The sequence below is a fragment of the Sarcophilus harrisii genome, chromosome 3, assembly GCF_902635505.1.
Source record: "Sarcophilus harrisii chromosome 3, mSarHar1.11, whole genome shotgun sequence".
NCBI lineage: Eukaryota > Metazoa > Chordata > Mammalia > Dasyuromorphia > Dasyuridae > Sarcophilus > Sarcophilus harrisii.
The window spans coordinates 152,256,437-152,270,741 of record NC_045428.1 but is presented as its reverse complement, the minus strand read 5'-3'; positions in this window follow the sequence as shown (position 1 = coordinate 152,270,741).

Sequence of the window (14,305 nt, the reverse complement as noted above, 5' to 3'; positions counted from 1 at the left end):
AACAAACTTTCTCATTTTAAAGGTGAGAAATTAGAGAAAGAATGTGAATTATCTTAGGTCAAATACCAAGTTGCAGAACTGGACTTGGAGCTAAGATTTTCTGATTCAAAATACGGTTCTCAATTCCATTGCATTAACAGGGGTCCTCAAATTTTTTAAATAGGGGGCCAGTTCACTGTCCCTCAGATTGTTGGAGGGCCGGACTATAGTAAAAACAAAAACTGTTTTGTGGGCCTTTAAATAAAGAAACTTCATAGCCCTGGTGAGGGGGATAAACGTCCTCAGATGCTGCATCTGGCCCATGGGCTGTAGTTTGAGGACCCCTGCGTGACTATACTCTTAAAAAAAGAAGCCCAAAAAGGGAAATTCAAATACAACTAATCCAATGAGAGACAGACAGACAGGGACAAGCAAAAACACAGAGAGAGGGGGAAGGAAAGGAAAGGAGAGGAAAGGTAAGGAAGAAGAAGAGAGGAGAGGAGAGAAGAGGAGAGGAGAGGAGAGGAGAGGAGAGGAGAGGAGAGGAGAGGAGAGGAGAGGAGAGGAGAGGAGAGGAGAGGAAAGAGAGAGGGGAGAGGAGAGGAAAGAGAGAGAGGAGAAGAGAGGAGAGGAGAGGACAGGAGAGGACAGGACAGGACAGGACAGGAGAGGAAAGAGTGAGAGAGACAGACAAACAGAGAGGGAGGGAGAGAACATAGGAAGGAAGAAAGACAGGGACAGAAGGAAGAAAGACAGAAAAAAAAACAGAAACAGAGAGAACTTAAAAGACTGTCAGCTATATAGGACAAAATAAAACCTCCAACTATTTACAATTCCCCTCTTTTTCAAACTTGTAAATATAGGACCCTAGGGGGAAAGCAAGTGAACAAACCTTGAGCCTCAAGAGATTCTAATACAGCTAACAGCAAAGTCAAAGAGTTTGATCATCCAATAGGACAAGTAAATACTTTGATAATCTTTCCAGTGCTGGGGATCTTAAATTTCTACTAAACTAGAAATGTAAGCATATTTCTGCTTCCTGAACAACAATCTTCTCCATACTTTCTGTGAGGTGTTTCTCTTAAGGTGTTGTAAATCACCTGGTCCATGGCCATTTACAACTTGCATCATGTACTATGAGAGAATACAATTTAGCTTCCCTTTTATCCATTTGACCATGTCTTTGAGAATCTGCACATTTGAGTAAGTTTCCATTTCTAAGCCAAAAACGATTGACAGAAGTTTAAGTACCCTAAAGATTCCCTGATCACCTCTGAGTTCCTGAATTGCTTGGTCCATAAACTGACTCACTCTAGATCAATGAGAATAAAGGGTACAGGATCTAGAGTTGCTTTATTTCTAGAATCTCTTAAAGTATCAATTTTCAGATAATGCTAATCATTAAGAATTCATGTTCCCCCGAATATTTATCTTCCATAGGATTCTCTGTGCCCTGATAGTAGGTAGGAATCTTTGGATCATATTTTTAGAACTCCAAAGGATTTTAGTATTCATACTATCCAGTCTCCTCAATTTACAGATGAAGAACTTGAAACCTGAGAAGTTAAGTGACTTCCCAAGCTCATACTAATAAATAACAAAATTGGAATTTGAACCCAAATCTTCTGATGCTATATTCAGTGCTATTCCTGTCATATTATGCTATCTCCCTAGTTGTACCAATAACCAAACAGCTATAGAAATTTGCCTCTACTTTTATTTCAGAGGACTCCTTTCTACTCTGGCAATGTTACTGAATTATTTATTATTTATGTACCATTGTTATCAAGCATCCAAGATTTTACCAGTGAAGAGACTCATCTTACTGATGCAAATTGTGAACTCTCTCTGACTTTTCAGAATGTATTCATGTGTTACTATGGTCTATTGGTCATAGACGTCATTAGGATTCTCCCTGACCTTTGTGTAACTACTTCACCAGTGAACAAAATATAACCATATGAATTTGTTTATCAGATCCAAACTAAATAAAAAAAAGATTGATATAGTCCTTATGTTTAGAATTTCTGCGTTTCCATTTACCAGATGGATCACACAAACTCTAGTCACCTCTCCAGGTTCTCTAGGGACTGCACAATGAAAAAGCTTCATCAACCTAGAGTTGAAAAATACCTCAGAGGCCATCCAGTCCCCTATTTTATAGATGAGGTACCAGAGGCCCAGAGAGATTACTATAAAATATTCCCAGTGAAGGAATTTATTTTGCTTGGTGATACATATTTGTTACCAAAATTTTACCTTTTTTCCCAAACAAATGAGTGAGAAGGAAAGAAAATATATTTCAGCAATTTTGAAAAGTAAAATTCGGTTTAAAAAAAGATTAAACAGCTTGTTTCAAGGTCACACACACACAGTAAGCATCAAAGATGGCATTTGATCTAATTTTCTCTGATTCCAGGGACCAGCGCTCTTTCTCCTGTTACACACTATAATGATTCTTCTCAGAAAAAAAAAAAATAGTTATATTACTCATTCTAGTGAACTACATTTCTCAATTGTCCTTTACTTTAGCCCTATCTCTCTTTTTGTCACACTGAAGTTTGATATTCTCTCCTTTTTTCATTGTAAATAATTCACTTCAGAAATGCAGAATCACGAAATTGAGCTTCCATACATAAAAGTATGAATGTTAATAGAAGATGAATCTTGCATCATTTTAACCTTCTTGAACTTGGTGTCTTAGATTCCTCAGTTTCTTCTTTCTGGATTTCTGCCCCATCAAATGCCCAACCTCTGAATGATAAAAGGGCGAGGAGAGAAGCCATCATCTATAAGGACAAATTGGCTACTGGGACTTTGAAGTCAATATTTTATGTGCAAAACAAAAGAAGGTCAATTTGGGAGAGAGATAAAAGATCTTTCCAGCATGATCACCTGAGACAATTTAAGCTTAAGCTTGTTTTTATAATACCCAGCATGGCCCCAAGTCCACATGGCATTTAATAAAAGCTATTTGATGAAAATGAAAACTGCCAATTCATTCTTCTTTGTCTCTAGACTCCTTTAAATCCTTTGAGCTACTGAACCAGACACATAAAGGAAAATACTAATGTTAGGCTAATAAGCTCAGCATAATCTTGCACTAGGAATAAAAATACAATGTTAAAGGCAAGCCTTTCACCTTATTTCCATAGCATCTAGAAAGATTAAAGGTTACCTTATATATAAAGATATGTAAGTATGTATGTATATTATGTATTTTAATTATTCATAATTGCATCAAATCAATTCAACAACCTCTTTCAACTGATAAGTATACACTGGATACTGGGAACACAAAGACAAAAATGGAAACAGTTCTTACTGTCAAGAAGCTTACATTCCATTGGTGGGAATCATACCCAGATAGGTCAGTAAAAATATAGAAAAAGTACTTTCAAAGGGAGGATTACCAACTAAACTACATGTGTTGATTTGAAGTGTACAAACCACTTTCTTCACAACATTCCTAGGAATTAGGCAACTTTATTATTTCTTCATTTTAAACTAGGGAAATGAAACTCAAGAATTTAAGTGATTTGTTCATGGTCACATGGCTAGTAAGTACTAGAAGGAAGTTTTTGAAGCACGGTGTTCTTTCTACAACACTATATAATTAAAATGATCCAATTACATGATTTCATATATTCAAAAAAATTTTCATAAAGCAAAGGACGCTCATGTATAAAAATATTTACAGCAGTTTAGAATTGGAAATGTAGGAGATGCCCATCAACCATTGAAAAATGGTTGAACAAGTTGTGGTATATGAATGTAATAAAATAGTATTTTGACTTACATGAACAGATGCTGAGTGAAATGAGCAGAATCAGAAGAACATTGTACACAACAATAATAACATTATGTGGTGGTCAGATTTGTTAGCTTTACCTCTTCTCAGATATACAATGATTTAAGACAATTCCAAAGGTCTCATGATGGAAAAGTCTACCTGTATCCCGAGAAAGAACTGGAGTCTGAATGAAGAACAAAGCATATTATTTTCACTTTTTGGGGGGGGGGGGCTCTTTCTAGTGGTTTTCCCCTTTTGTTCTGATTCTTCTTTCACAACATGACTAATGTGAAAATGTTTAATATGATTGTACATGTATAACCTATATCAGATTGCTTGCCATCTTGGGGAGGTGAGGAGGGAGGGAGAAAAAAATTGCAAATCAAAATCCTATAAAAATGAATGTTGAAAACTATCTTTACATGTTATTGGAAAAGATAAAATATTACTTAGTGGGGAAAAATAAAAGACTTTTGGCCGCAATTCAGATTTCTTCCTAATATATAGTAATGTAGATTTATTCTATAGATTAGTTACTAACGATTAAGATTGCCTTGAATGTCTAATACACAAAAAATAAAACAAACATCGCTTCAGTTACTCTTTAGCACTTATATGCCCCTAATCTATACAGTCCATAAATGAAACATTTCAGAAAATATAGATGAGAGAAGAAAATAATTATTTGGCCATATCTCCGCTTACCTACTTACACAAAGAAAATTATTTTTGAAGAGACAAAGTGATGTATTCTAAGCATCCAGAACAGAATTTCTACCTTCCATTCATGCCAGAATTACCCATGCATATGCTTTATAAATAAAAAGATATAATAATAAAAAAAATTAAAATTTAAAAAATTTAAAAAGAGAAAGACTTGGTTCTTCTCAGTGCTTCACTGATCCAAGGCAATTCCAATAGACTTTGGATAGATGATGCCATCTGTATCCAGAAAAAGAACTATGAAGATTGAATGTAAATCAACACATACTTTTTTTGTTCTGATTTTTCTCTCCCAACATGATTCATAAAGAAATGTGTATTTTATTATTCACGTATAAGCAGAAAAAATAAAACAATTATAAATAGGAAAAAAGTCCCTCCCTGATATGTTGTCTTTCCCTATTAGAAAGCAAGGGCCTTGAGATCAGAACCTTTATTTTTATATTTTTATTCCCAGAACTTAATACAATGTTGAGTGGATTTTTTAGTCAAGTTTGATAATGAAGAATAGGAAAAATAAGGGACAAATAGCTTAAGGGTTAGGGCTGGATTAAAGGAAGATTTATTTTTAAAGAGGGGAAGGAGACGTGTGCATATTTGTATTGTAAATGGAAAAAGCCTATTAAAAAGGAAGATATTAAAAATGAATTTGGATAGTCAGGTGGAGCTTGGTCTAGACTCAAGAAAAGCTTAGCTCAAATCATACCTCAGACTCTAACTAGCTGTATGACCCTGAGCAAATTCCAAGAGATTCCCTGCCTTTACTCCACCATCTTAATTCCCTCTCTCCCCGAGTATCATCAAGTACACAAGTGAAAATATTGATTTGATAATGAATACATTAATTTGTTTCTGAGAGGTAAAGGAAGGAGAATATAGGTGAAGATAATGAGGAATGCAATTAAAAAAAAAACTTAGGAAGTCGTTGCAGGTTTGACCATCTTAGCAAAAGAAGTGAGGTCATCTGCTAACAATAAGAGGTAAAAGCCAGAGTGCTTATGAAAAAAGAGAATGTTTGGAACAAGCATTGTGAGATTTCAAGAAAGGAAGTCAAAATGCTAATTATGGGGAACAAAGGCATCTCTAGGTTTTTCTGCAGAGATTGGGTATATTTTATAGTAAAAAGAACTGTCTTATTCTCTTCACGATTATCCAAAAACAAGTCACTAGTGTCCTGTTTGGACTCAGACAAGATTCAAAGGAAAAAATGCCTGAGGAAGACAAGCCAGAAGTGTGACCTCCCCATATGTGAACATATGTTGGTTTATAATATTTTCCTTTAGTACTGCCTGCCTACTTCAGTCTTCTCCATTGTCTAGTATGTCTGGGTCAAAGCATAAGAGCCTAATAAATTCCTAGTCACTGATTTTAAAAAGGGAAGAGCATGACTAAATGAGAAGAGGAATTTTGGACAATGACTGTTAAATCAGGGTTAACTATTTCAGAGTTAAAATAAGCCTACCTGAGTTTATTGAAAGACACAGCACTCATAACAGAAAACAGATGTATTGACCATTTGTGTGTTGGAGTTTTATTTTCTGACTTGTAAAATATCAACCATAACTATCCTGAGGGGTCATTGAATCTTAGCTGTTTCCAAGTGTAATCTGTCTGATATACATTGAAAAATTCTCTGACTGATCAGTAACAATATCTATAAACTTAGTGATATTTATTAAGTAGAATTCTAAAGCATCTAAAGTCTAAAACTGGCTCTTCTTGTGCCAGATTTCATGGAATTTGGCTTTCCTATAAAATATTTTGTACTTTAGGCCTAAGGTAGCCCTTTTAGAATAAATGGTTTCAGTCATGTTTCAGTTGTGGCTAATTCTTCATGGGATTTTCTTGGCAAAGATACTGGTGTGGATTGCCATTTCCTTCTCCAGCTCATTTTATGGATAACACTGAGATAAACAGCGTGAAGTGACTTGTCCAGGGTCACATAGCTAGTAGGTGTCTGAAAACAAATAACTGCAGGATAAATGACAATGTTTCAAAGTTCTCAGGCAGATGCTTTCATTCAGAATACAATCTCCCTCAGATGGAGCATCAAAATGTAAGTTTCCTTTGTGAAAAAAGATTACCTATTAGTTCTTTTATACTTCTATCAGTTGACAAAGTTGAAGATAAGAGAAGGTATTAGATAATATTTTGTACAATTCACTAATTTACATATGTATTTGTTTGGTATTGAAGTGTTCATTGCCTCCCATGGAATTCTGCTATAATGCCTTGTCATGTCATGAATATGATACTGGGCTCTCAGGGGTTTGACTTCCTTTCTATAAAAGTTGAAAAGGTCTGAAGTGGTGAAATATGTTTTATGTACTTGGCAAAGCATTGCTAAAGATACAAGCATAAATAAGAAATAGATTTGTTCTCATGGATCTTAAAAATCTAAGTGGGGATAAACCATGAATACTGATGAATATATTTCATATTAATGTATGTTAAATATATACTTTAATATGGTGATTGATCTGCCATGAGAGTAAATGAAAGAGAGATCACTTCCATTTGAGAAACAGGGGAAAAGATAAGGCTTTATGGAACAGAACACATTTAAGTTGAATCTTTAAGAATGAGGAAAATCTGGTAGAGACGAGAGAAGTGTATTTATCTACAGGGAATGACTTGAGCAAAGGTAGGGAAGTGAGAAAATGTAAGACATCACATAAACACAGAATCTAACTCAAATCAGAGGGGACTTCAGTAGTTATTTAGTCTGACCTAAGGTTTAACAAGAATCTTCTCTCCAAAATGCCTGATGCAATCATCAAACCCACTCTTGAAGACCTCCCTCTATTGAGAGACAACCCAGTAGTTCTGTCTAGTGGTAGCATAAGTACACTGGGGGAATTAAGTGAGTTAAAGCTGAAAACATAGACTGGGGTCAGATTGTGAATGGCTTCAAAGACCAATCAAAAGATTTTTTTTTCTTTCTTTCATAGGTAATACAGATTCAGTAAAAGGTTTTGAATGGGGATTAAAATGAGCAGAACTATATTTAAGGAAGATTCATCTGTCAAAAGTATAAAGAAAGAACTAAAAGCAGACACTAAAATATTAGGGAATAGCTAAGTGATTATTATAGTAATACCCCTAATAGTAATGAGGGCTTGAATAAGGGTGGTAGTAACAGAAATGAAAAAAAGGGGACAGATGTGAGAGATATTATGAAGACAGGACAAGCAATATTAGAGAACTTAGCTTTGAGTGCTCAAAGGCTCTTAATTCTGACATCACTGGGGTGGGGAGTGGGAGAGAGTATAAGGGAATAACCAAAAAAAGAGTATTCTCATGAAAAACATGCTGAGCCTGGTGACATCTGAGCAGTGCTTGACATTTTTTAGATATAGACAGGTAAGAAGAAAGATAGATAAACAGACAGATTGATGGACATATGATATATTTATAAATGAATAGATAGATAAAGAAACAAAAAGAAGAACAACTCACCATCAGCAAGGACAGAGAAACACATACCCACACATAAACCTTAAAGGCCCAAAAAGTATAATTCTTCTTAAGTCATTCCTAAGAGGAAGGCAAAGAAAAAACATATACTGCCTGATGACAAAAAGAAGACACTGTCTCTGAGTTCTGCTTGTGATCTGTGCTGCTCATAACTCTCTCCCCATTTTGTACCTATACTTTGCCTATGAAATCTCTGTTCACAATCATACATACTCTAGACTCTGGCAGAGGAAAAGGGTGGGGAAAAGAATAAAAATTACAGAAAAAGGAAAGAAGCACAGGAACTACAAAAAAATGGAACCTGTTTGGAACTTAAGAGAGTTTGGCAATTTGGCAAAAGTGAAAGGTACACAGATAGCTGTGGGAGATAATGCCACAAAGTTAGGCAGGAGTCAAATTGTAAAGGAAGATCAGTAATAAGGTACTTGAGATTTGGGCCACTAATTTAGGTAAGTAACATTGAGTAAGCCTCCTAATCTGACTATTGTGTGCCTCATGGGGTTATTATGAAGATCAAATGAAGTGACTTACACGAGTCATTTGTTTACTACCATGATATGTCACATCCAATTTGTGCTTTAAGAAGTATAATTTTATAATACTGTAAAAAGCCTGAAAAAAGATAAAATTGAAAGGCAAAGAGTCTGCTTTAACATGGTTGAAGAGGCACTAGAATTGGTGAGAAGTAATAGGTTTAAATCTAGATTCTGCTACTCTCTCCCTGTATGCCTGTGAAAAGCCATTTAACTTTTTCCATCCTCAGTTTCCTCTCCAGTAAAATGAGAGGACTGAAATAGTCTCCCGAGATCCCTCCCAGCTCTGAATACTATTATTAAGAAATGATTGCCTTTCTCTTTGTAGTGGGCAGAAACTGGAAACTGAGTGGATGCCCATCAATTGGAGAATGGCTGAATAAATTGTGATATATGAATAATATGGAATATTATTGTTCAGTAAGAAATGACCAGCAGGATGATTTCAGAAAGGCCTGGAGAGACTTACACGAACTGATGCTGAGTGAAATGAGCAGGACCAGGAGATCATTGCATACTTCAACAACAATACTATAAGATAATCAATTCTGATGGACGTGGCCATCTTCAACAATGGGATGAACCAAATCAGTTCCAATAGAGCAGTAATGAATTGAACCAGCTACACCAAAGGAAAGAACTCTGGGAGATGACTATGAACCATTACATAGAATTCCCAATCCCTCTATTTTTATCCACCTATATTTTTGATTTCCTTCACAGGCTAATTGTACACTATTTCAAAGTCCAATTCTTTTTGTACAGCAAAATAACTGTTTGCATATGTATACTTATATTGTATTTAATTTATACTTTAACATATTTAACATGTATTGGTCAACCTGCTATCTGGGGGAGGGGATGAGGGGAAGGAGGGGGAAAATTGGAACAAAAGGTTTGGCAATTGTCAATGCTGTAAAATTATCCCTGCATATAACTTGTAAATAAAAAGCTATAATTAAAAAAAAAAGAAATGATTGCCTTTATATTGGCAAAGTGTGGTGAGGACTAGACTCATTATGATTGTGGAAGAAAGGGAAAGGAAATGAAAGGTAGAAGACAGACAGCAGAGGTAGAATTAACAGAAAATAGCAACTCATTGAATTTGGAGTGACTACAGAGAAGGAAAAATCAAAAATGAATTTACATTTTCTGGATAAGAATGACAAAGTCTTTCTTCTCACTCCTTCCTGCTGGAATCTCTGGTTTCCTTCAAGACTCACTCAAGCACAACTTCTTTGTGAAGCCCTTCTTGATCCCCTCAGCTGTTGAGGTAACACCTCCAAAATTACAGTACCTTCATCTTGTGTAAATGTGTCTATATGTCTCATCCATTACACTATAAGTTTCTTGAAGACAGGATTCTTTCATTTCTGTCTTTGCATCCCCAGTGGTTAGTGTAGTGCTTGGAATGTAGTAAGCAATGTGATTTGTTAATTAATTTATTGGTTGGAATTGTTCTAAAGATAGATAGATAAGCAATACATGAATAAATAAACAAATGGATAAATGAATGGATAGATAAATACATAGAAAAAATAAACGAGGAGTAAAAAGGAAATGATTTGATGGAAAGCCAAGTTAAATTAGGGACGTGTTACAGGAGATACCTCCACCCCCACTCCCATTAACATCTTACCTTCACACCATATGTCATACATAACATCTCTTTCCTTTCTTTCCTTTTCCCCTAATATGAATTTTTAAGCAAAGGTGTAGAGTTTCTTTTCTAATGCTGTTTCTGTGTTAGGTTAGTATTAGGGACAGTTTTGATGCATCGTTTTTGAAAGAAGAAAACCTAGATTTTGGCCACTAATTTGGGCAAGTAACATTGGGTAATACTCTTAATCTCTCTAACTACTGGGTACCACAAATGCCAAATGAAAGTAATCATACATGCTCTGTGTGCCTCAGAAGGTTGTTATGAGGATCAAATGATGTGACTTACACAAGTCATTTGGCTGCTACGATGCAGGACTATACAAAACCATTTATTTTGATTTTTTCCTCATTGGAATTATTTTGCTATATGGTACACATATAACATTTTATCTGGAAAAATGATCTATTTCTGGGTGGAATCAAAAATGGAATCTGCTTGGACTTGAGATTCTACCATAGCATCAGGTAAAAATCTCCCAAGTTGAATGGTAGAGTGAAAAGTTGTGATTATACAATAGCTACCAGGAACTTTTTGGCCAATTGCCAAGAACAATTCTATTTCAGATCAAAAGTCACTCAGCATCAGAATCCAGTATATAAAGAAAAAGTTCACCTCTTTGACTCAGTCAGAAGGATTGAATATTGAGCTCTATTCTTTCAGAATTGTGATCAGAGACAGGCTTTTTCTATCATCTGCTTTTTGTATATCATTAGGCATTAAAGCCCTCCTGCTTTATGAGTTTTACTGAGTTTCCCCCTCAGCCTCACTGCTATTACTATGACTATAGCCCCAAAAAACATTTATTTTCTTGCTAAACCAAGTTACAGTTTACCAAGTTATAAAGTCAGAGTCTAGAACCAGTACAGAGTCTGTACAATGATTGGTAGATTGTTTACTAGAAGTAATACTGGCTGACTATAATGTTTGAACTGAACACTGGCTTGGCGTCAACAAGAATTTATTAAGCACCTACTTTGTGCCAAGCCCTCTGCTATGCCCTAGAAATGCAAAAAGAAAAGAAAAAGAAAAATCAGACCTATTCTCAAGATATTTAACATATTCTCAAGTGTAATGAAAATCCAAGAATACAATCCTGCCTCAGCACCTTACTAGCTATGGGTTCCTGTAAAAGTTATTTAACCCTTTCTTCATCTGTAAAAAGAGAGAATTAAAATATACAATCTCCAAGGCTCCTTCCAGATCTAAATCTATGATCTTATGACAACCAAGTTCATGGCTCAGTGATTCCATGGAGATCCTAATTACAGAAAACAAGAGAGCATGGGTTCAAATCCTATTTATTCTCTCTATGATCTTAGGGCTAGTTAATTAATTTCTTGCCTATAAAATGAGCTTACAAAATCACCTTTGGTTTTATATCTAAGAATTCATGATCCTTTTTTCATCATTAGCAAGATGCTAGAGAGAGCCTTGGCAGAAGGCTTTATTATTGTTTTCAGATGTAACTTAAGGTCAGAGGACATAGTGGCAGTATAGCAAATCAAGGGAACTGATTTCCAGTCTGTGATTTGTGCTCCAGATCCATATTAACCAGAGCCAATCTCACCAATCTGGGCAAAGATCTATTCTCTGGTGGAATGCACTGGACAGGATCCAGTAAATTGGGGTTAAGCAACCCAGATCAGAATAGAAGGCAGACATACAGGAAATGGATCATTCTGACAGCTCATCTGTTCCACAGTAAATTATTTGTTTTTAGTCAATTAGTATGAACCCTTTTGCCATGAGATGGAATATGTACATTTCTGCACCACTCTTGAACATCTAATTCAAAATTTGGACAAATCTGTGATGTTAATAAATGTTGTTCAGTCATTTCAGTCATGTCCAATTCTTCACGTCCCCATTTGGTGTTTTATTGGCAAAAATACTGAAATAATTTGTCATTTCATTTTCCAGCTCATTTTGCAATGAAGAAACTGAAGCAAACAGAATTAAGTGACTTTCCCAGGATCACACAACTAGTAAGTGTCATAGGCCAAATTGAACTCCAGAAAATGAGTCTTTCTGAGTTCAGGTCCGGCACTCTATCTCTGAACCACCTAACGGCTCTGTGATGCTAGACATAAAATCATAAATAGGTAAACACTTCTGACGAGTTTCCTCAGACTGTTTCCTAGGTTTTCTACAAGGGATCAGATTTCTCATGTGAAAGAAATTTCACTTTGGCCAATGCCATCCCTACAACTTGCTCTTTACTTATGTTTTATGTCACACAAATTTAGAATGAAGTTCAGATGAATGACAGGATGTATCAAGATTAGGATGGGTTACAATGGTTTTGTTGCTGCAGCAATTCAGTCTGAATAGAGTCGTGTGTGGCCTTCTTCAACTCCACAGGGCAGCATGTAGGGTGGCAGTCCAGATAAGTCATAGAATATACCTTTTTGTTAAAGGTACTGAGCTGCTGGAAGGGAGCTCTGTATAAAACCTTGTTTATACAAGATTTTTAGACAAATGATCTGTGGCAGCTCTTACACAGTTAAAAATACCAAGTCCAAGCAAAAAGGGGTCTCTAAAAATTAATCAGTGAAGAAAAATATCTCCTTTATGGTGGCTTCATTTGTGAATCAGATATTTCCTTCTGGGAGTTCAGCAAAATGTGAATCAGATTCACCCAGAATAAGAACTACAGCTGACTTTTGCTCAGCAATGGCTCTATATAAGCTATTGCTTCCCCATGACTTGACTTGGGCAGACTCTGCATGTCATTTGTTTTGGATGATGGATGATTTGTGAGCTCAGTCTACCTTATGGAATTCAACAGTAGTCAGCATTTCTTGAAGGATTGGAATTTTTAGCCTGAGTTTGACTGGATATTCTAAATCAGTCTCCCAGTTCCAACTGTGTTCCAGCAGTAAGCAAGGAGTTTTTTGGTTTTTTTTTTTTCTTCAAATGTCATATAGCTCAATGTAGATCCAGTTAGAGACTGGGACCAAAATTCCTAGTGTTTTTGTTGAATTACCATATACTTTAATCATATACCATATACTTTAATTTGCATCAGTACTGATAGTGAATACTTGTGATTCTTGCAATTTATAATACATGTAATTTAGTAGTGTCACCTTCCATCTAGGGACCAGAGATATGGCTTGTTGAATTGCCCTTTTCCTGATTTCTACAGCTGCCTGTTGCTTTCTATACCACTCAAAATAACGCTGCTGTAAAATAGAGGGCTCAAAAAAATACCCTTACATGGGGAATGTGTTGTTATCACTAAAGTGCTCAATTAAAAATAATTTTAATTGTTTCTCCTTTTTGTTAATGGGGCAGGGGAACATCTTCTGGGAAAGCTGAGAATCTCACAAAATTATAGATCCAAAACTGTCAGCTGGCTCAAAAAGTCAAAGCCCATAAAGCCCTGTCCACGGGTGCTGCCCTAACTGCCCATCTCACTGGCCAATTGTAACATGTGCAACAATCTGGGCTTTCCTCAAGGTGGCACCAAATCCAAATCTAGATGTTCAGTTATGGCGGTCTTGCAAGTTGGAGCTATTAAAACCACAGTAACTTTATTTCTAAGGTTTAAAAGTCCCAAAGAGTGGGGCAAGATCAAGATGGCAGAAAAAAATTCACCAGAGCTCTCCAAAATTCCCCTCCAAACCACTTTAAAATTGCATCCCAGATTGAATTCTGAAGTCGCAGAACTCACAAAAGGCAAAACAATTTCCCAATCTAAGACAACTTGGGAAGGAGATGAACAGAAAAGGTCTTCCTCATTGAGGTGGTGGTTGGGTCTTGAGTGTAGGCCGTGCCATAGCAAGCCAACAGTCAGCCTGGAAGCAGTGGCAGCTCTGGGAAATCTCAGCCCACAGATTGTAAAGGCATTGGTCAGCTGATCAGAAGATTACAGGGCACAATTTGCTGGCACTGGCTGCAGGGGAACAAGGTCTCTGGTCACAGTTCCAGGGCAAAGAAGGGAGGTATGGTTTTTCATAGGAGAGCAAGACCCTTGGAGCAGTTGGTCCACTCCATTCCAGGAACATTGCCCAATTAAAAATAAAGTTAAAAGTCAAAAAATAGACTGGGAAAATGAGCAAACAAACAAAAAAAAGAACTTGAGCATAGAAAGTTACTCTGGCGACAGGAATGATCAAAACATAAACTCGGAAG